Raw genomic sequence first — 23,648 nt, 5'->3', positions numbered from 1 at the left:
CTTTTCGTTTGCTTGTTCCCGGGTTGTGGAGTTTCTCTTCTCTTTATTAACTTTGTTGTCTTTCTCTCTTCTTCTTGTCCTTTTAATGTTTGGAACACAAGTATGTGTCTTTTGGTTTTAGTTCTTGTTCCCGAGATGTGGGGTTGTTTTGGGTACTTATGGGTTATTTTGTCTAACTACTTGTTCTGTGAGTGTTGTTCGCTCTTTTGTCTTGACCTCAGGCTGTGAGGTCCACCTTGTTGTTGTATAATATTATCATTACCTTTTCAAAAAAAAAAAATCAAACTCAATGCTAAGTTTGACTGCTCCCTTCGAAGTGACAACAAGCCTCGTTTTCGCCCTACTGTGGATCGAGGAGGATTCCTCCTCTTTTCAAAGCCCTCAATCAAACTTGACGTTATGTTTAAAACACTAAAAATAGATGGTCTAGTTTTGGTTAGGCCAAAAGCGATGTTTTCCCCCAAAAGCTCTAATAGCTAGGGAACTCAACATGTTCTACTTGACCTAACCGACTTGACTCTATATTTTTTATGAGCTTTTTTTAATGCATATTGCATATGTTTTTTTTTATAATTGTTGATTGTCTCACTTTTTTATGGTCTGCATTTACGAGCCTCTTTTCTTTCTTTGTTATGAACTGCGGTAACTAGGCATTGCTAGAACCGATGGGGTAACATTTCTATGGTTCTACACTTAGTTTCTAAGTGTGATTGCTCACCTCTAATTTTCAAAACACTTAATTTCTAAGCACATACAATGTTCACCTAGAAAAAAATGAAAATTGTTGTAGTTAAGATCAAAACTAAATAGTTATGAAATAAGACATAAGAGATTTGATTTTAACAACCTTCCCGTTGTACTTGGGATCCACTCTGGCTTTGTGCTGGAAAATTGGTTTGGAGCTGATCGTAAGCTTTCGGTTGCTCTTCTGTAACCTTTAGATACTCTTCAAAGCTATAAGCTTTGCTTCCTGACGAAGAATCTTCTACTATTACAATACATAAGAAAATTCTATTTCATAAACCCTGTATCATAATTGAGGCTGATAGAATGATTATTCTATAACCCTACCGATAGTTTCATTCTTAACATTCATAGACACGATGCATGGCAGCTATCCAATTCTATTTCATGTTCTCTAGAATGGCTCGGTTTAACAATAATGTTAATTTTTGTTTTCTATTTTAAAATAATAACGCTGCTTACTAATCTTTTTTTTTTCCATTTGGCATTCTACTTTTTCTACTCAGCTTTCTTTTCCTAGTGATAACAAATAATACGGGTGATAAAAAACTTAATCACTCACTTGTTTCAGCCACCGAAAGCCCTTCTGCTTTAGAAATAGAAGATGGGTTTGAGTAGGTAGATTTACTTGCATTGTATGTGCTGTTCATTGAACTCTCAATTTCATCGAGACCAATTTCTCACTCAAACATGGTCTTGCATTCTCTAGAAACGTCCTACAAACAAAAATGAAGAACAAAAAACTACAATAAGGTCTATGAAAAAGTTACAAAGGAAAATCTCAAAAACTGATATGTAAGTCATAACAACCTTAAGTCCTCTTACCGTGGGTTAAAATGCACGTAAGGTTTTTCCAAGAGTCCGAGCAACCAGCATGTAAATAAGTTAAGTCAACTAAATTTGCTATAAATTTACTCGTATTAACATTATCATTGTTATAGACTTGACAACTTCAAATTTATCAATATAAAATATGCTTTAACAAAACGTACCTTGAGGTTCCTCCAACCTTATTAAAAAAGCAAATAATCCAACAATTTAACAAATTTATAGTGCATATTATGTATATCAATTGATCACAACAAAATAAGATCGAACAAATACCCATGAGTAATATTTAGCCACCAAATGAATAATGATGAAAACCTGAAAACAAAACCGAGAAAAAAAAGGAAACAATTCATCAACAAAACAAATTTAGGGGACTAAAAAATTGCTTACCTTATTACACACTTCAAAATATTAAGAAAAGTGGAGGGAAAAAACCAACCAATAATCAACAAATAAACTTCAACACAAATAGCCATAAATTTTCTTCTTTAAAGGTATCACAAATAAGTCCATCAGTAATAACAAAATAAAAAAGGGCAATGTGCAATTGAATTCTGCAGTCGTAAAGCTATGCTAAAGGCAGTATGAAATCAAACTTGAGCACTAACAAGAAAATTTGCAAAACAAAAATTATTAGACATCATTAACTAAAGTACCAGCACAACAATGAATGTGTAACCTCCGCAAGAGCAAACCCGAATGGAGAAGAACATGAAGAAATATATAAATAGAAGAAACATAAAAGACAAACATGAAACACATGGAAATATACAAAGGGGATAAATAAAAGTACAATTATAAAGTGATGAAGCACAAATATAGGTATCAACAGAACCAGAATACAAGTCTTACCCTATCTCAACTGTCGAGGAGTGTTAACCAACCGTCGGAAGGTTGGTTTTATTTTTTAGAAAAAATTAATGTTGTCTGAATTCTTTTCCAAGCCACTAACCAGCCCCTCCTTATCTATGATCGGCGATCAACTCCTCAACCTCTAATTACATTTAAAAGAGTGATGCAACATTGTGTGAAATCCCAAACCTTTGATGGATCCCACCATCACTCTCTTTCTATCCCATTCAAAACCTCATTATTTTCAAGAGAGGCCTCAAAGCTTCTTCCAATTAACATAAAAGAAGAATGAAAGAGAATGAGAGAAAGGGAAAGTGGTTCAAAAGCTATGGAAAAAAAAGTAAAAGAAAATGGTCTACTCATTGGCACATCTTACACAGATGATAATGTTAGGGCAAGGCAATGAGAGACAGAATGCTTTTGGAGCCTTCTCCTCTACTTTCGAAGATTTTAACAAACTAAAATATGCAAATGTTACAAGAAAGATCTTTGGAGATTTGAAATAATCCAAAATAAAGAAAAAGGAAAACCCCAATATGTACAAATTTCAGAATCTAAAACTTGAAAAGTGATTGAATGATGAGATATGTTTGTACAATCAGTTATAGAGACAGTGAAATATTAAAACAAAAATGAAACGTACCAAGATAAAAAGAATAGCAACTAGTATTATGACCTTTGTATGTCTTCAAAATACAAACATCAAAATGAATCAAGAGATCTACCACACAAATAATGGTATCAACGCAAATAAAGCAATTGTTTTAGTAACAATATTTGAGTACAATTAAACTAAGCATGCTATTGTCCTTGACAAATTTACATTCTTCTAATCGAACAAAATCTGACCTTTAAATAGTGATAGAAACTGAAGATGAAAGCAAGTTTAGCTACAACTTCAGACCGTGATATATATGACGGAACCTATAAAAAAAAGAAGAGTACCTAACTATATATACACAGAGGAGATCTGATGCTTACTAGCACATCAGAGGCTCAATCGATTTATATTTAATTGAAAAACAATCCCTATATTTTAATGCATACACATTGAATAGCCCTGTTTCAATCCAATTTACAAAACTACCTCCATAAAATTACATAATGGGGGAAGTTCGACCGGATGCACTGTGCTTTACTAGAACCACATGAAATTATTGGAACATAGTGCATTCAATTAACTTTCTATTCAATAATTGAAACAAATGGAAAGAGGATAATTGAATATTAAATAAAGATGGAATTAATTGGGAACTCACGGAGTAATGCGATTTGTTCGGGGGCTCACCACTGGAGTTGGAAGAGAGCACAAGGATTAGAAAGGAAAGGAAGAGGAGCGTCTGATAATCCAACGGATTCTTTGATGAGGGGAGTACTAATAGTAGTAGTGGAGGTTCCAAGGACATTGAAGTCAATCCGGTGAGAGTGAGGGAATTTAGAAGGTTGAGGTTGAAGAGAGTAGAAATTGCAACCAAAATCGGTGACGATGGTGGAATCGAAATTGCGAGGGAAGAAGAAAAGAGCATCACATCGAAGTAGAGGAGGAATCAACACTGGAGAAAGGAGGAAGATAAGAGGAACCTGCCATTAATGGAAGAGGGAGGAAGTGAGAGAGAAAGGAGAGGGAATTAATTAATTAAAGAGAATTAGGGTTTGAGAAGAGAAAGGGAAAATGGAGTGTACGAACAAAGAAGAAGAAGAAGAAATGGAAAGGACGCGCTAAGAGAAGAAGATGGAGATGGATCGGCGAAATGGGTATGATAGGGTTTCTTCCTTAAAGAAACGGAAATTGAGAGATAGGCCTTAGGGTTTTGAAAAGAGAAAGGAAAAATGGAGTGTACGAAGAAATGGAAAGGACGCACTAAGAGAAGAAGATGGAGATTGGATCCGTGACTTAGAGAAGAAGATGGAGATGGATCCGCGAAATGGGTATGATAGGGTTTCTTCCTTACAGAAACGGAAATTGAGAGATAGGCCAAAGAAGACAAGAGAGCAAGAGAGAATGGGGGAGGAGAGGGAGACTTGGCCGTTAGAGAAGAGGAGAAAGAAATTTTAAATGAGAGAGACTGTACATGTAGGGTTTTTTTTTTTTTGAAATCTTCCTTAATTGGATTTACAGAATTTTGTGTATTCGGTTCACTGACTCGTATTAGCTGTCCATTGGTCCATTGTTTTGTCATTTTTTTTTCAACAAACTAAATGTTTTAACCATTTACAAATTAATTTCGATAAATCGATAATCATATTTTTTTACAATATAACTAAAAAAGATAACTAATTTATTATATATATATATATATATACAACAGTATTTAGTTAAATTACAAAAAAAATCTTTTGAATTTTGTAGTTTGTGTAAAAAATAACCTTAAACTTTGAAATGTTAAAAAAAATTGTTTTGAACTTTTAAAAATTATTCATAAAATACATCTACGATACGTAGGATGAAGGTATTGGCATGCTTTCTCTAAAAAAACTTTTTCCAAAGAATGTTGTGTGACTTTTGAAAGAAAATTACAAATGGGGTCGTTTTTAAACAAATTAGATATATCGAGTTATGTTTCTTTAATTTTTTTCCTTTTTTCACATATTATCAATCACATCTTACTTTTTTCTTTTTTCTTTGGAACCCTGCAAAAATAACAAAAACATTTATAATCACATGACTCATGTCACTACATTTTCTAAATTTTAAAAGTAGTAAATTTAAAAGTTGATAACCCTATGATTATCGTTTGATAGTCATCTAATATCACTAATTTTGTCATATTCGTAATATCCAAATAAGGTTTCTTGGTTATCATAAAAAGGTTTCTTGAGGACTTATACTAAAAATATATTTATATTTTGAAATGATCTTAAGGTGATTAATAACATACGCCTAAGAACCATAGCGGTATCATCCACTTGTAGGGGGAGGGGAGTCATCCACTATAGATAAGGTCCACTTGTCTTCCTAACTTCATAAGGCTGCCAAAAGAGTTAGGCATAATCACATCCACACATTTACCCTTCTCTCGAACATAAACCAACTCTCTTTTCTTCCTAATAACGAGTAATTCATCCCGATTACCTACCTCCTTTTCCTTAATATGCCTAATGGGGGAGCTATTAGTCTTACTTTCCTCCAACTATTTAAAGTCTAACACCACATCCACAAGACACAATTGTCCATTCCTCCTCTTTGTTTGAAACCACCTTGCTCACATCTCCTCTCGATGAACTTTGTTTTCCACAATCTTAGGACACTTACCACTAGAATGCCCAAAAGACCGGCATAAATTACACCTTCGAGGCTTCCACTAATAATTCACAGTCATAACGAAATCCTCTCCCTAAGGTGAATTGTAAATTCAGCAAGCATAGGAGAGTCCACATTTGATTCAACACATACTCAAGCATGTGACAACCTTCGTCTTTCCTTAGTAGCTAGATCTAAAGATAGAGGTTTCCTATAGCACTAGCCACAACAGTCAATCTGACATCTGTCCATAACTCCATTGGAATCCTACCTAGTTTAATCCATATAGGAACATAATAAAAAACAAAGGATTTAGGGACAATACCTGGAGTCCATTTACGGAGGAGCATACTTTTGCAGCAAGATGTCGCGATCAACGAGATAGGATCCATTCAACAAGTTTTGGGCATCTGAATTGGAAACAGATGAGTCCGTTCTCAAGAATTGTAATCGTTGGCATTTTAATTTTATCAACAATAACAACGAGCTAAACAAAATCCTCTATCCAGAACGCACTAATGAAAACTAAAATGTAAAATAAGTACGAAGTAATTAATTAAAACAGAAGACAAAAGAAACCCAAAGTAAGTTGACAAAATGCCCACAATAAGCTTCAAGATGAGTGAGAGGGAACACCAAGAGAAACATGAATAGCCTTGCTAACTTTTCACTACTAGCCAACTACATATTTTTTACAATACGTGTTAGGGAAATCTTTCCCTTTGCAAAACATACCAATATATAATCAATCATTGGCTCCTTATGGGAAAATACAGAAGCCCTATACATGTCTGTTTCAAGCCTGTGTTGAACAACTTTTAATTCCCTAAGATAAGGAGATTTATCTGAAGGTTCGAGAATAATGACATGTCCTAAACTAACCCACCATTTCGCAACAGTGAACCAGTTTGATCGTTAGGGGACAACTTTTGATAATAAGCGCACAACCATGCCCCAATTCCAATGTTGCCCAAAAGTAAAGGCCTTTCTTCACATGCTCCATAAAAAAAAGTTCGCTTTCACATAAAGATCTTATTTCTTTTTTATTGCTCCAAGAGATCTAATAGATCTATTTTTACAACACAAATCCCGTTTGTTATCATGGAAAATGTGTTGGTTGTGCTCAAACCAAATCTCTGCTAGCAACACTTTTATCAAATTAACCCATATTTTTTTAAAAAAAAAAAGGATATGAGTCTCACTATTATTAATATTGAAAAATGAAGAGACAAAGCTCAATGTAATGAGGATTATACAAAGAGCAATAGGACAGAGGATCAACAGACGCACCTGGACATCTCAATTAGGTTGACACCCCTTAGCGCCCTCATCACATCCAAAAAGCGACAACACAAGATCAAAACCAAAAGCCACAAATAGAAGGCTTTTTTTGTGTTTGTTTTGCCTTTGGACATTACTCCTTTGTTATGGGTTTTAGCTTGGTTGGATATGATGAGGGTGCTATGGGGGTGTCAACCTAGTTGAGATGCCAAGGTGCACCCCCTGATCCATGGTTACATGTTCATTGTATAACTCTCTTGTACTCTGAGTTTTTGTCTAATTATTATTATTATTTTAATATTAATAAAGAGGTTGTCTCCTTTTCAAAAAAAAAAAAAAAAAAACAAAACAAACAAAAGCCCAATGAGTGATTGTTTTATAAACATCGTTTTGAAATATTAAGTATTTAACAATTAACTCTTAACATAAATGAAATCAAATTCAAACAACTTATCTCAAACTTTCCCTTTCAGTTGCTATACCTAGAATCGTCGAGACGAAAACAATAAACTAGGCATAGAAGCCCTATCCCGTGATACGATACTTCAAGATGAAACTCTAGGCATCAATTGTGCCCTATCTCGTTATAACTACAATGAGATGGAAAACTAGGCATTCGTACAGGGTCTCGTCCCTTGAGATGGGAAACTAAGCATCTTTAAAAGTCTTCATCTCTTATCTAATACATGAGGAAAGCTAGGTATTTACTGAATATCCAAATCAAATGACCTCTATGCACAAGAAAATCTCTCCCGAAGGGTTGCTATATATCTTAGAATATTTTAGGTATAGACTAAAACATGCTAATATTATTTTCAAGCTTAAACATTTTGAAAACTTAGCACAATCATGATTGCTTATAATTTTCATTAGTAAATTCATCAATAAAAACATGTTTACCAAAATGTTTCTAAATGCATGCTTTGGAAATACTTTATAAGTCAGTATCTCAAATATTCAAACATCAAAGCATGCTTGAAACATTTGATAGTAAATTCATGTTTAGAATCAACTTTAAACTCATTTTTGTCACTTATAGAGAGTAGCTTGGACCTTGGCTTATAAAACTTTGTTCGACTCCTTCAGATCTAAATAATGAAAAATAATGGAAAATAATTCCATTTAATTCCATTGATCATAAAAATATCAAAACTTTGCTTAAAATTTCCAAAACCCACAAAAACAGCCGAAAGACATTAGCTTGCGTACAAAATATTGTGGCAGAACGTTGGCAGGCGCTCGTAGGGCTTGCCTTGCCATGTGTCGTTCATAACCTCATGTGCGCAGCGTGTCACAATCACAACTTTTCAAACACGGAACAGACTATTGTGGGGCACTTGTTGTAACTCGATGAACACGTCAGTTGTATGAAATTCGATACGATGTAGCCTCCCTACAAGTTTTAAGATAAATTGGTTTTTATTAAACATGAGAGAGAAAGGAAAGCATTGGAAACATCGTTAAAAAAACTTTGAAGACTATCCATTGCAAAGAGAGCTTAAATTGCAAAGAGTACCTCTGTGATAAAATTGGTTTGTGGAACCAATTGGGATGGGAAAAAGTTTAGAGATATTTGAGAGAAACTCTTTTCTTTTTGCAAACAGCAATAGCGTTAGCCTTATTTTTTCTTTTTTTATTAATTCATTTTTTAAGAAAATTGTTTTCTTCTAGATATTATAACTCTCTTTCCTTCTAGGAATAGAAAATGAAGTAGAAGAGAACCATGTGTCTATTAATTTACAAAGAATTAAATTAATATATATTTCAAATCCATTGATTAATTAAACATTAATCAATTAGTTAATAATTAATGAAATCGAATTTAATTAAATAATATTAAACTAAACTATTAATTAATTCTCCAATTAACTATAACACTAAATTATTTATCTTATATTTAACTTAAATTAAATTTGAATCATATTCAAATATAAGTTTCTCTCAATAATTTTAATATGAATCCAATTCACATTAAATTAATATTTGAACTCATTTAATTATTTTATCTCTCATAAATTAATTTTGAATCATCCCCAAAGTTAAATTTATATAGTAAAGTTTGATAAACTTTATATTATAATGTATCACTATACATTATACTAATTCCAAGTTAAATTTAAAATTTTAAATTACAACCAATACAAATAAATCTCATTACCCTTTACGAGCTAGGAAAAGGACCTTGGATCAGAAGCTATAACGATCTAAGATTAATTGGCTAAACTCATTAACCACATTCAATATTCGTTAGCTGTGTGTACACTCCACTAAAGACTCACAACTGAACTCTTCTCACTAAAATATTTCTATGTCCACGGATATAGACCAATAATAGTAAGTTAGTCCTTTCACAAGTGTTTGTATCACTAGTTGGATCAATTTACCGCTTTACCCCTATGTTACCTCTAATCCTTTAAAAACCAGTGCTCCTCTAATGAACAACTTGTTTATGGTCTACTAATAAACAAAAACCCCTCTCATGTCATCGAGAGGGTACGGCCCTTTGTTCAAGTTTTGGAGACACCATTTAGCTAACATTCATCTACTTACCCTAAAGTAGGAAATGAGTGAATTCCATTTTGTGCAATTATAATCCCAACTCCACACTGAGTCTTGTCCCCAAAATCACTACTACAAAACATGCTCTCTTGATGGTTGTAGTTTTCCTTTCTTGACGTTTTTGAGAAAAAACGTCAGAAAGATGTGATTTCAAATATAAAAACGTCAAGAATTTTTATGAAAGGCCAATTTTCAACTTCTTGAGTTTTTTGTGCAATTAAACATCAAGTAAGATGTATTTTTCTTGACGTTTTTTAAACGTCAATAATATATAGTTTTCCTCGATGTTTTAAAACGTCAAGAAATTTATAAAAAATTCTTAACGTTTTTAAAATGTCGAGATAATTCTAAAAAGTTCTTGACATTTTTACAAACATCAAGAAATTTATAAAAAATTCTTGACGTTTTTAAAACGTCAAGATAATTCTAAAAGATCATTGATGTCTTTACAAACTTCAAGAAATTTTAATTTGTTTTTGACGTTTTAAAAACGTCAAGAAATTTCTAAAAAATTATTGTTTTAATATTCTTTTTACAAAACACAGCGTTTCAATTAGATCACTTCCCATTTTCTTAATTAAACCTAATTCGCCGCGACTTTTGTCCCTTCTCCACCCAAAATCAAAGTGTCATTCACCTAACCTTCCCTTCACGTTCATCTGTGCATTCATCTGCGTTCATTGCCGAAAAAGACTTCCCTTCGCGTTCATCAGCATTCACCTTCATTCATTTGCGTTCATCGTCTGTCACCGTTCGTCTACTTTGCGTTCCTTCACCTTCGTTGATTTGTCCGTCTGTTCACCGTTCGAAATGCGTAAACACATTCTCTGTTCGAAAACGAGTAAACACGTTCACCGTCCTTCTGTCACATTCCACTTTCGCTAAACCTCTATTCGTTTCCAAATCCTTCATGGTTACTCATTCGTTGTCCCTCAAAATTGTCGTCCTTCTCTACGAAAACGTCGTCCTTCTTTTGAGTCTTCATTCCCCTTTATGTCATCCTTCTGTATTTAGAGGTTATACTTCATTCCCCTAAAACTTCCATTGGGTTCCATATTTCAAGAATTTGAAATTTTTATAGGATATTGCTAGGGAAATTAAGTCAATTATGTTTGCTCCCAAACTACCTCCTGACTATGCTGTCTGGTTAGGAGAAATAAAGTCTTTGTCATATTTCAAGGTAGTGTATGTTAACCAACACTTAGTGCATTTTTGTGTTTATGAGCTTATTTTAGTTAATATGTTTTTGTAGGAAAAATATGATGTCAATATGGCATATTATACGATGAAATTGTAGTCGTTTAACACAAAATTTTGAGGTTCTTTTTCAACTAATTATGCTTTATCTAATATATATTTCCAAATCTTAAGAAGAACTTTTGATTTCATTGGAGTTTATCATTACAGGCATTACTATATTGGCTGCCTCTCAGTGGGCTATAGGTTTTCCAATGGTCATTTGAGACTGGTTGATAATAGCAAAAGTTAGAGCTTGAGAAGAAGGAGCGAAGAAAGTAGTGAAGACAAAAGAAGAAAGAAAGCTTAGTGAAAAACGAAAATTGACAAGGTAGAGATGTGACAATAACAAACCCTTGATAATTAAAAAAGGATGGTGCCAAGAAAATTTAAATACAAAAAAATGAAGGTTCTTGCAAGTGTATTGAGTGAATGGGAGAAAGAAAGGATAAAAAAGGTAGAAAGAGAGAAAGAGAAGTCAAGGGTAGAGATACATAGCTTTGTATATAGAAACTTTATGTTTTATACTCCATTATATACGTTGTGGAGAATATAACATCCTGATATGTTTGATTCAATTTGAATGATGCATTATTTATTTTTCTGCAATAATTCTACTTCTAGAACCTAAATTTTGAAAGCCTACTAATTTTTCAGAATTAATTCGAGACCCACTTTTTTCTCCCTTCCTACCTACGGTTACTTTTTGCTTAAACTTTAAAAGTTGTTTGAAAATTTTTGCTGAAACTTGTAAAATTTGTTTGAAGTTCGTATATCTCTCACATATTGCAAGGTTTCTTAATTATTTTATTGAATTTCCTACATAAATGCATTCAAATATGAGTTGACATTATTGGAAAAGATCCGTCATCCTAAAGTAGTTCAGTTTTTTGGTGTCGTTACTCAGAATTTGCCTATGGTGATTGTTTCTGAATACCATCCGAAGGTATGGATACATTTTCTTACCCTTTATTTTATTCTAATGAAAATTATTTCATCATGTTTCATTCCAAGCATTTCATTACATATTTTGTTCATATATGATGAATGGTGATTAGTTTTTGTATCAACTTATTCCCTCTTCCATGTGTATTTCATCTTCCAGGGTGATATATATCAATATATTCCCTCTTCAATTGATTCTTGTTTTTACTCTTGGCTTATAGGTTGCTACATGATCGTATATTAGGAGCAAAATTGTGCAATTAGTTTATAGTTAGGGAGATTTCAATAGTAAAAAGCAAAGAGAGTAAATGGTAACAAAATCATATTGTTCACATGAAATGATAAAATAATCATTACACATTTACAAGAACAGTAAATAAATTATGTGATTTTCGTGAGAAAAATGAAGAAGAAATAGCTTCTAACAAAAGTGAATATAAATTAAAGGAGAATATAAAACTGTTGAAAATATTTATTTTCAATAATTCGGAAGTTCTTTGGCTATATATAATGGAAGAGAGCCTTTCCAAGGTGTGATGCCTGGCGTCAACAACGACGCGCTTAGCACAGATACGAACCGAACACATCTTCTTGGTGTTTGTCTGTGCAAAAGCCTCGAGTGGCTATGGTCTTCTTCTTCTCTGTGAGGGAAATGGTTGAAGTTGCTAGACTATTTCAATTACTATGTGAGAGGTGGCTGAATTTTATTGGACCTCTCTTCTTGGGCTTACTTTTTACAATTGTTTAACAATCTCTCTCCGAATATACCTTCGTCCCCTTAGCTGCTTCCCACTTTGGTAAAATTGCCAAAGCTTTATGTGTACATTGCAAGAGATAGAGGAGCAAGGCAAAATAAGGTTATTGGAACAAGGCGAAAGTTATCATTTCGTGACACAAATTGAGTTTTCTTGACAAAATTTTCGCATTGTTAATTAATGACATAAATTATGTGTCATTAAAAATTACCCTAATAAAAAATCAATGTTTTCCTTCAATCATACGCTTTTTGATTTAAAACAAATAATTCGAAGCTTTCATCCCACTTGTGAACAACAACCGAAAAAAACCTTACTTCATCCCACATCGTCGTTGTCTTTAGCTCTCTCGCAAATGCTCTCTGGCGACGTTCCCCCCTCTCTCGCAAATACTCTTCACGACTTTTCCTCTCTCTCAAAATTAAGCTCTCCACCCACCGTTTGAAGGAACTCACCAAATTTGCAAGTAATTGAAGAATTCGTGGTCCATGAGATCGATTAAGTCCATTTATGAGTTAGTTTGATTAGATTATGTCACATATACATGTATTACAATTAAGGGACACTTGCGAAAATGGCAAAATAAGTTATAATAATTAAGTCCATAGAACACATACTTTATTATTTGAGAAAGTGACAAAAACAAAGACCAGCACTCACACATCAAGAGGTAAATGTCACAAATGCCCTTGTTATTGATGTACATTTGATACACCTTATACACGTCTGATACACCTAATACCCTTGATACACTTGATACTTCTTACTGATACACTTGATACATTTGATAGATATACATGTATTACAATTAAGGGACACTTGCGAAAATGGCAAAATAAGTTATAATAATTAAGTCCATAGAACACATACTTTATTATTTGAGAAAATGACAAAAACAAAGACCAACTCACACATCAAGAGGTAAAATGTCACAAATGCCCTTGTTATTGATGTACATTTGATACACCTTATACACGTTGATACACCTAATACCCCTTGATACACTTGATACTTCTTACTGATACACTTGATACATTTGATAGATACAATTCATGCACTCGGTACTCATTGATACACTCGATACTTTTTGATACACACCTGAAACATCTTCATACACATAATACTTCTCGTTACACTTGATTCTTCTTGATACACTTGATACCCTGAGGCCTTGATACACTTGATTAGTTTGATACACTTAAAGACTTCACTTATAAGTTTGATACACTTGATACACCACTAATAAACTTGTTATACTTCATTGGTACACTTAACAAATTTGATATGTTTGATGTACATGCACTACAAGAAATTTACCCTTTGTCGATGACAAATATCGTAGTAAATCTTCAAAAACTAATCGACTTTTCATTTGCCAACGAAATTAAGCTGTCACACACACTGTCACGTAGGTCTGTCGGAAGATCCTCTATCGATGGCAAAAAATAAACTGTCAGCAAAAATAGGAACTATCGATGAAATTGAACCATCAGTGTGCGTGTGTGTGCGCTCGTGTGTGTGTGCGCTCACGTGTGCGCATGTCCACGTGTGCTTGGGTGTGTGTATGCGCACATACATGTGTACGTGAGTAGGTGAGTGTGTGTGCATTTGTGTGCGTGCGGTTTGGTGTGTGTGTGCTACGTTTGTGTGTGTGTGTGTCGTCGTGTGTGCACGTGTGTGTGTGTGCGTGTATGAGTGCACGCGCGTGCAAGTGTATGTATGTGTATGCGCGTGTGATTGTGTGTGAATAAGTTGATATTTTTTAATGTTGAGTTTCTCCCAATTTTAAAACAATAATTTAATTATCTTGATATTCAAGCCATTAATATTATTGTGAGATAAAGATAGTGAATAAGTTGATATTTTTTAATTTTGAAATTCAATTAAAGTTATTTTGATACAAAATCTATTGCTGAGATTATCAAATTCTGAAAAATAATAATTTTGCTATTTTGAAATTCAAATTCAATTAGGTTATTTTGAAATTAGTAGATTAAATAAAGTTAAAGTCTTGAATCCATTAGTTGAGTCCCGAGATATTAAGAAAAAAGTATGATATGAGTTTATGTATCTTTTTCAGGTAAAAAATAATTAAAAGCTGATAAATGCATAATATAAATTAATTACAACATAGAAAAAAAATAATTTTAGTTGGAGACTGTGGATATTTTGGTATTTTATAAAATATTATGCACGTGCAAAAAATGTTATTTGCTAAAATTAAAAAAAAAAATAGTTTTGTCATTTTTCAAAATGACCCATAAAAATGTTGCTATATCTCTTATGACAGAGTGTATATCTACTGGTTCATATTCGACCTGTTTGTTGCTAATATAATTGGATAAAATCGCATTATATTGAAATAATTACACGAATGACACTTTTAAGCCAATATTGATAGAAATTATAGTTTAATTAATGTTATTAAGTCAAATGAACATGGTTTAAAAGTCCTTCTAAACACAATTAATGTAGTTGTTTTTTAATTTTAACTCATTTATACATCTTTATGCATATGTGCGTGTGTACGTGTGCGCGTTTAGGTAGGTGTGCGTATGTGTATGTGTGTGCGTTCGTGCGAGTGTCCGTGTGCATGTGTGTGTGGGTGTGTGCATGTTTGTATGTGTTTGTGCGTGCGTGTGTGTGCGCGGGCTATTGCGTGTGTGCTTGGGTGTGTGGGTGTGCTCGCACGTGCGTGTTTGTGCGCGTGTGCTTATGTGTTTACGTGTGTGCGTTTGTGCGTACGCGTGTGTGCGTTTGTGCATGTGTGTGTGCTTGTGCGCGTGTGGATAGGTGTGTGTGTGCATACGTGAGCGTGTGCATGTGTGTGTGCGTGCGTTCGTGCGTTTGTGGGTGTCTGTGTGTAGGTGTGCGTGTGCGCGCGTGTGTGTAAGTGTGCATGTGTACGTGTGTGCGCAGTGCTTCTATGCTTGTGTGCAAACAAGTTAATATTTTTTAATGTTGAGTTTCTTCCAATTTTAAAATAATAATTTAATTATCTAGATATTCAAGGCATTAATGTTATTTTGAGATAAAGATAGTGAACAGGTTGATATTTTTTAATTTTGAAATTCAATTAAGGTTATTTTAATACAAAATCTATCGTTGAGACTCTCAAATTCCGAAAAATAATAATTTTGTTATTTTGAAATTCAATTTTGTTATTTTGAAATTCAAATTCAATTAGGTTATTTTGAAATTAGTATGATTAAATAAAGTTATTAATATCTTGAATTAATTAGTTGAGTCTCGAGATATTAAGAAAAATATTAGGATATGAGTTGATGTATCTATTTCAAGTAAAAGATAATTAAAAGCTGATAAATGCATAACATAAATTAATTACAATGTAGAAACGAAATAATTACAGTTGAAGAATGTTGATATTTAGGTATTTTATAAAATACCATGCACGTGCAAAAAATGCTAGTTGCTAAAATTCAAAGGAAAAAGTAGTTTTGACATTTTTTAAAATGACCCCTAAAAATGTTGTTATGTCTTTTATGACAAAGAGTGTAGATCTACTGATCCATATTCGATTTGTTTTTTGTTGGTAAAATTGGATAAGACCGCATTATATTGAAATAATTAAACGAATGACACTTTTAAGCTCTTTCTAAACATAATTAATGTAGTCTTGAATCAATTAGTTGAGTCCCGAGATTTTAAGAGAAAAGTTATGATATGAGTTGATGTATCTATTTCAAGTAAAAATTAATTAAAAGATGATAAATACATAACATAAATTAATTACAATGTAAAAACAAAATAGTTATAGTTGGAGAAGGTGAATATTTTGGTATTTTATAAAATACCATGCACGTGCAAAAAATGTTGTTTGCTAAAATTGAAAAGAAAAAGTAGTTTTGCCATTTTTCAAATTGACCCCTAAAAACGTTGGATTTTTGTGTATTCCCTTGGGCTTTCTTGTTCAATATTTAGTCAAATTGCAGTATACATAAAATTTGTGTTTGTTACGTCACAAGATTTCATTCACTATTTGTGTCTGTATTATTTTATATTTTATAGAGGAGACTCCGTTTAAGTGTTGAGCTAGTAATGGGAGGGACTACCGTTAACCCCAAAATTACAAGGTTTCATGTTGCTTACTGGATCATTAATGATTCTTCTCTATCTTTGGCTCATCAAGTGGTGGAGTTGGAACCCCCTGAAAGTGTAGATTTAGACTCTCTACCGTTGTCAAGAGCTATTAAGTATGCAAAAATGGCCTTGAGAAATCCTATAAACTCTCTAAACTGGAGACATTCTAGTGTAAGAAGAAATGCTCAAGTCCTTGAAGAAATTGAGGACACAACTCCAATTCCTAGCATGCTTTCTCCCTAAGACTATGCTGGTCCTAGTCGGGGAGTGGCATTTACATCCCAGAAAGACACACATGTATCACCTCGTGTTGGCACTTCCATTGCAATGCACAACTCTGACATATATTGTAACGACCCAACTTTTCTAAGTAAGTCGAGGTCGTTAAATTTTAACAAATTAAAGACTTTGATTAATATAAAATGAAACGTAAACTAATTTAAAAACATCTTTAAGTCAGGCCTGAATTTCAAACATTCAAGAAAACATAAAAACAATACTATTTACAATAAACGTTTGTCAAAATTTCAATTCATCTTAAACCTCACAAGAACCCATAAGCGGAAGCAAACAACATATTTCCTATGGATCACGCTTCCTTCCTGCCCCTCGCCGGTTTGCCGCCTTTATTACCTTTGCCTGAAAATTAAACATAAGAAGGGTGAGTATTTAAATACTCAGTAAGAGACCCTCTACTGGTCCCGTCAGGGGAAAATAAATTGTTAACGTTCTATTGGGACACCCTGTACAGTCGCAGTTTGTGATCCTGTAGGATACACATCTCAGTCTAACGCCCCGAGGGACGTACATATCAGTCTAGTGTTCTGCAGAAACACATATCAGTCTAATGCTCCCGAAGGTGCACAATAAATTGGTGATCCCGTGGGACACCTACAAGGTACACATCACAATACAAGCTAACAATTTTCCCCTCATTCCATTCAATCCATCTTTCAGTTACTTCAAAACACAAGGTTCTTTCTCTCAACGTCCTAACAGTCAACTTATTTTACTTTAGTCATATGTCTGTCAATAATATACTAATACGTCAATCAATCAAACTATACAGTCAACACACCCTCAGTTCACTAGCACACAGTCATACTTTAGCGTAACGTACACCCAATCTAAACGAAAATCACAAGTTCACATCTGTATCTCATACAAACACAATCTACAATCTTCGTCCTGTCCACATACACACACTTATATATATATTCCATGACAATCACGATATACATTCGACGTTAAGTCTACTTCAATTCATATGCATTCATATATATTTTCAGTCAAACCACAGTATACATTCAACACACATACAGTTCACAATCACAATTGAGTCTAGTAGAAAATCCCTTACCTCAAAGTTAGGGAAGCTCCTTAATCACTAACGTCCTCGAAACAATCCTAAGCATAACAACACAAAATTCAATTACTTTCACGATACATATCCCACTTATTTTCCTCAACGTAAGTTTCAACTCACCGATATAATGGCGAACTGAACCTTTAACAATTCACAATCTGGTTGTGAATGTAAGGGAGCCTAACGTTACTCCCAACACCTCAACACACGAATGTCGAACTCGCAGCAAAAATCTTAAGTATGGGTCGGTCAGCGGTCGGCCAAATCAGACGTGGCGGCTGGGCTTCACGGATGGAAACCGTCCCGAACAGACAGCAAATCTGAATGGTTACAGCAACTACTCGGCCGACGTCGATAGCAGGTGGAGCGGCGGTTGTGAGCGGGGAGCGTGGCGGTTACTGGTTCACGCGGCGGCCTTGGCTTCGACGGAGACAGAATCGGCAATGGAGACGGCAGATCGGCACGCGGGACGACTGCTGCAAGGTTGCTTCGCGAACCGGAGATGGAGACGGCAGATCGGCGCGCGGGCTGCGGTTGGACTGTGGCGGGAAGAAAACGGAAAAGAAAGGATCGGCGGCTGGCTGCGGCGGGAAGAAAACGGATGGGAAAGGATCGGTGGGAGTCGCAGCACACGGCGGAAGAAGGAAATAGGGGCGGCGGTTGCTGGGCTGCGACGCAGATCTGGACTAGGCAGCGGTCATGTGGCGGTCGACGGCTGCTGCGAACGGAAGAAGAAGAGGAATGGAGGTCGGCGGTTACTGGGCTACGAACGGGGAGAAGGGGAAGGGCGCACGGGGAGGAAGGAGAAGAGAGAAAAGAAAAGAAAAAGAAAAGAAAAGAAAAAAAGAAAAGAAAGAAAAAAATATATAATAAAGAATTTTTTTTTATTTAAATTAATATTAAAATAAAAATATATAAAATATATAAAAAAATGTATGTATATATATATTTTACCTTTGATCTTTACATATATAGTGCCGACATTTCCTTCCTTAAGCTTGAAAAAAGGTGATTTGATGTCCATAAAAAATTAACTGAGCAGTTAGATATTTTCTAATACGTATCTCACGTAATTTGATGCTCATTGATACTGCATTACTGTGTCAGAACGTGTTGATGTAAAATCTTTCAGTTTTGATGGATCTTATTACAAGCTTTCAACTCTTCTTAGCACGACTTCTGACAGAACAAAGGTTTGATATATCTTTACACGATCGCATATCACATATGAACGATCGCATATCCCACCTGAAATATCGATCACCCTTGGTAAAACAACCGTTTAGATATTCTACACGATTGTTTGCTTAAGGATACACGATCATTTTGTAACTATTTTTTTTATTATCCTTTTTTCTTTTTATACTAGAATCAAAATCAATTGTTTGATGATATTAACAACATGTATGATGATCTTCGTGATGATTCTAGTCATCACAATCTGGACAAGAATGATGACCATCAAAATAACAAACATGTGATCATCCATGAGAATCCATCTGTTCAAGAGTCACATCTTCAAGAATCTATTGTAGAAACTCAACAGTTAGTGTTTAATTCATTAGTTACTGCTTTATATTGTTTAAAATTGCTTAGAATATAAATAAAAACAATTTTTTTTCTTTTCTGTGTAGGGAACAAAAATGAACAACGCAAATCAACATCAAGAGCAATCAGGCAGTGATATTAGCATAGATGGCAGAGATGCACATTTGATATTAACTATAAGTAATATAGCAGAAAATATGGAAGGTCATACTCAAACAGAAAAGGGACTGCTAGAAATGATTGAAAATCTTCCGTTGGTAAGCCAACCACTTCCACTTTGTGAGATGCTACCATTAACTACTGGCAAAGGTCTTGCATTAGTTTAATTGGTATGTGTGCCCTAAAGGGATAAAAGCTCTTGGCAGTGAAAGACTTTACAAAACCATTCATCAATTTTAATTTGAAAATTCCAAAATACCAGTACATTGACAATATTTAGAATCAAAGTTCTAAATAAAGAACTAAGTATGCTTTTAAATTAAAAGATACATAGAACTTACTCTTGTTGACGTCTCTGAATCTATAATCCACCGAATTGGGACACCACCCGTTGGAGACCTTCCTATCTTCGAAGATGAGATTGGTTTGAAGAAAACAATTGGAATGAAAAAAAAATTTAGAGAGAAACTATGTAACACCCCCAATATCAAGGTATTTCTCTCAAGCTAAATTTTTTAAATTTTAAGGAATTTGGTTGTCGTGTGGATTTAGCAGGAAGTGAAGGGGGCTTTTATAAAAAAATATACTAATACTAAAGGTTAAATAATAATAATAGAATTAATGTTATTATTAATTTAAAATATCAATTCTTTATTGATTCACGTGCAACCCCATCTCTTTCTCCTTCACTCTTCCTCTTCCCCGTGCCCACCGCCACCTGCCTCCCTTAGCCATTTTATATTACTCTTGGACGTCAGCCGGCCACGTCGTCACCGATCTCTTTGTCTCCGTTGAAGTCGAAGCACCGTTCGTCGTGAGTTCGAACTCTCGGCATCGCGTCTCACCTCTGTTTTCCAGCCAAGTTGTGATTCATTCGCGCGTAGCTCCTTTGACGTTCGCGCCACCACATTCTGCTCCAGGTGACGAGGAACGTCACCGATTGACCTATCATCTCACCGGCGTTGTTACTTAGTTGAAGCAGTCGTCGACCAGACTTGAGCCCGTCGCGTCTGTCGAAGTGCCGTCGCGCGGCTCTTCACCTTCCAGCCATGGGTTGTAAGCTGAAGTTTGTTTTTCGTTTGTTGATTAGATCTGATCTATTACACGCGTCGATTCTAGTTATTCGAAGTTGTTGCCCCCATTTTACTCTAATTTTTGGGATTTTTGTGGTAAGTTGTATTGGTGAGTGTGGTGGTTTTACATTGTAATTATCCTTGGGTTGTAGTTTTGGATAATTAGTTAAATTGTTAATTGATTCTTGAAGGTAGCGTTTGAGTTCTTTGGATTCACAACTAAATTGTAGATTTGTTGGAGTTCGATTCGCCAATACTTTGGTAAGCTAGAATTTACGTTGAGGAAATTAAATGAAAGAAAGTATTGTGAAAGTAATTGAGTTCCATATTCTTATTAGGTTTCCTTCGTTCGAGAAATTTGAGTAACATTAAAGTAAGGGGTTTCTATTACTGGACTCTTTGAAAGTTTTGAAATGTGTTGACTGTTTGGATCTCTGGACTTAGTATGGTTTACCAATATATGTAGAAGTAGATATGATGACAAATGTATATTATGCCAGACTGGTATAGAAGTAGATACGATGGATAATGTATTTGTAAACTGAGAAAGGTGTTATGTATATATATATATCTTGACTGTCTGGTGTGTTGTTATAGTATCAACTGATTTTGTGATAGATTGAATAGATTGAACGTAAGTGTGTTAAGTTGGATTGATGATATGATGGAGTAGTTTGACTATACTAGGAATGGATTGATTAAATGTTTATAACGGACTAAGGGAAAATTGTTAGCTTTGTCGATTGGGTAGTGTGCCTTGCAGGTGTCCTACGGGATCACCACCTGTTGTGCATTCTTCGAGAGCACTAGAATGACATGTGCATTCTTCGAGAGCAATAGACTGACATGTGCATTTGTTCGAGAGCACTAGACTGACATGTGCTTTCTGCAGAGCACTAGACTAATATTTGTGTCCTTTAGGGCATTGGACTGATTATGTGTATTCCTACATGATCACAAGACTTTTAAAGTGCAGGGCACCTCCAATAGGAAGTTAACAATTTTATTTTTCTTCTAACAGGATCAGTAGTGGGTCTCTTACTGGGTATGTTTATACTCACTCTTTTATGTTTAATCTTTTTCCGCGAAACTGCCATAGGGAAATGTCCTTCAAATTGCTTCTACTTTATATTTTTTTTATTTTGGTTTTCTTTAGTAATTTAGACTGTTTTGGGTTTCATGATTGAACGACTTTTATGTTCTTGAACTTTCTTTATTATCGATACTTTTACACTTTCAAAATTTTATTTGAAATAGAGCCCGAATAAAAACTCTTTAATGTTGTTAAAAAATATATTTTTTTAAATTATAAAGTCTTATGGTTAAAGGACGAATATAGTCTTAAAGTAATAACTTCAGCTTAATTCAAAAATTAGGTCGTTACAATCTATTTTGCAGAAAAGAACAATTTTATTTTGGTTAAGAAAAGCTGTTTTTCTTCTACATATTTATAACTCTCTTTCTTTCATTGAGTAGGAGACGGGGTAGGAGAAAATCATAGGATTCTATTAACTTAAAAAATATTAAATTAATAGAAGTTTCAAATCAACTGACTAATTAACCATTAATCAATTAGTTAATAATTAATTAAATCATATTTAATTAATATTTCATTTAAATCTTATTGAATGAATATCTCTCCAATACCTTATAGTTTTATATTAATTTAATTAAATAATATTAAACTAAACTATTAATTAATAACTAAATTAAATATTTTATATTTAACTTAAGTTAAATTCAGTTAAATTTGAATCATATTCAAATATAACTTTATCTCATAATTAATAATTTTAATATGAAACAAATCCACATTAAATTAATATTTGAACTCATTCAAATATTTTATCTCTCATAAATTAATTTTGAACTTTATCTAAAATTAAATTTATATAATAAAGTTTCATTAACATATAAACTTTATATTATAATGTATCACTATATATTATACTAATTATACTAATTTCCAAAGTAAATTTGAATATTTCAAATTAGAACCAATATAAATAAATCACATTATCATTTTGTATCATCCATTACTTTGTATTCAGTCATACTAATTGGATCAACCTAATACATAAAACAAATATAGAAAAATTAAAAAAAAAAAAAGCATGCACAAATAGAGACAAATAGACATTGATAGCTATCTATCTCTATCTATCTGAAACAAGCACACATAAATTGTTATATTTCTCTATCGGATGGACAAAAATAGCAGTCTATTTATATCTACCTGAGATACAAACATTAAAAAAAAAAAAAAACCTTACCAATAAAATTCTTGACTTTTCATGTTATTCTAAATGCAACACGTTCTCAGCCCAAGAAGTCAAACAACTCTTCATTGTAAAAGTAGCTTTACTTCTTTCATCAAACCACTTTTGCAATACATCTCTAATTGAACTAAGCATGGTAGCTACAGGTAGTTCTCTAAGAAGAAGAAGACCTTCTAAAAAAATCAACAGTTACATGAGCAACTAATGGATGTATATTAGTTGCATCTTTAGCAAAAGATAAATACCAAGCCACATCATTGTCTTTCTTTACTGGCACCACAGTTGGACCTTGCTTTTACCAAAATCAAGTAAAACAGATAATTCTACTTATCCATCCAATTGAATCTGTTCACATATTAAATCAACTAGAGAATTAAAGCTGACTCGGACATCTACCAAAATTTCAGCAACTAAGTAATTCTCATAAATATTACATCCATTCCATTGACCTCAATAAAAAACAACAATAGGAAAAGACATTATAATCTGTAAAAAAAAAAATTAAGTATTTAATTGTGATAGAAAGAAATAGATAGACATAGATATACATTTATTACTGAATAAAAGAATAAAATGTACAAAATGATAATAATAAACACAATGCAAGAATAAGTAAACGATCGTGCAATGAAATAATATACATTAAACGATCCTATTAACCGTGATAAACGACCATTT

The 23,648-nt window shown here is 33.6% G+C and overlaps 2 long non-coding RNA genes across 4 annotated transcripts; one reads left to right on the top strand and one right to left on the bottom strand.

Moving 5' to 3' along the window:
• Window positions 1-1,290: 1,290 nt before the first annotated feature.
• On the bottom strand, window positions 1,291-3,700 carry LOC116403282. Of its 3 annotated transcripts, none has more exons than XR_004215961.1 (3): window positions 3,687-3,700; window positions 1,849-1,890; window positions 1,291-1,460 (listed from the first exon to the last, which is right to left on the bottom strand). It is a non-coding gene; the product is annotated as an uncharacterized LOC116403282 (long non-coding RNA). The 3 variants fall into 3 exon arrangements; XR_004215959.1 differs by lacking the exon at window positions 3,687-3,700 and adding an exon at window positions 3,277-3,482; XR_004215960.1 differs by lacking the exon at window positions 3,687-3,700 and adding an exon at window positions 2,428-2,573.
• Window positions 3,701-19,024: 15,324 nt separating this feature from the next.
• Window positions 19,025-19,874, top strand: LOC116403518. The gene is made up of 2 exons (XR_004216297.1): window positions 19,025-19,456; window positions 19,546-19,874. It is a non-coding gene; the product is annotated as an uncharacterized LOC116403518 (long non-coding RNA).
• Window positions 19,875-23,648: the final 3,774 nt, after the last annotated feature.

The sequence above is a fragment of the Cucumis sativus genome, chromosome 4 (genome assembly GCF_000004075.3).
Source record: "Cucumis sativus cultivar 9930 chromosome 4, Cucumber_9930_V3, whole genome shotgun sequence".
NCBI lineage: Eukaryota > Viridiplantae > Streptophyta > Magnoliopsida > Cucurbitales > Cucurbitaceae > Cucumis > Cucumis sativus.
The sequence above is the reverse complement of the archived record's forward strand: the minus strand, read 5'-3'. Positions and strand labels throughout refer to the sequence as shown.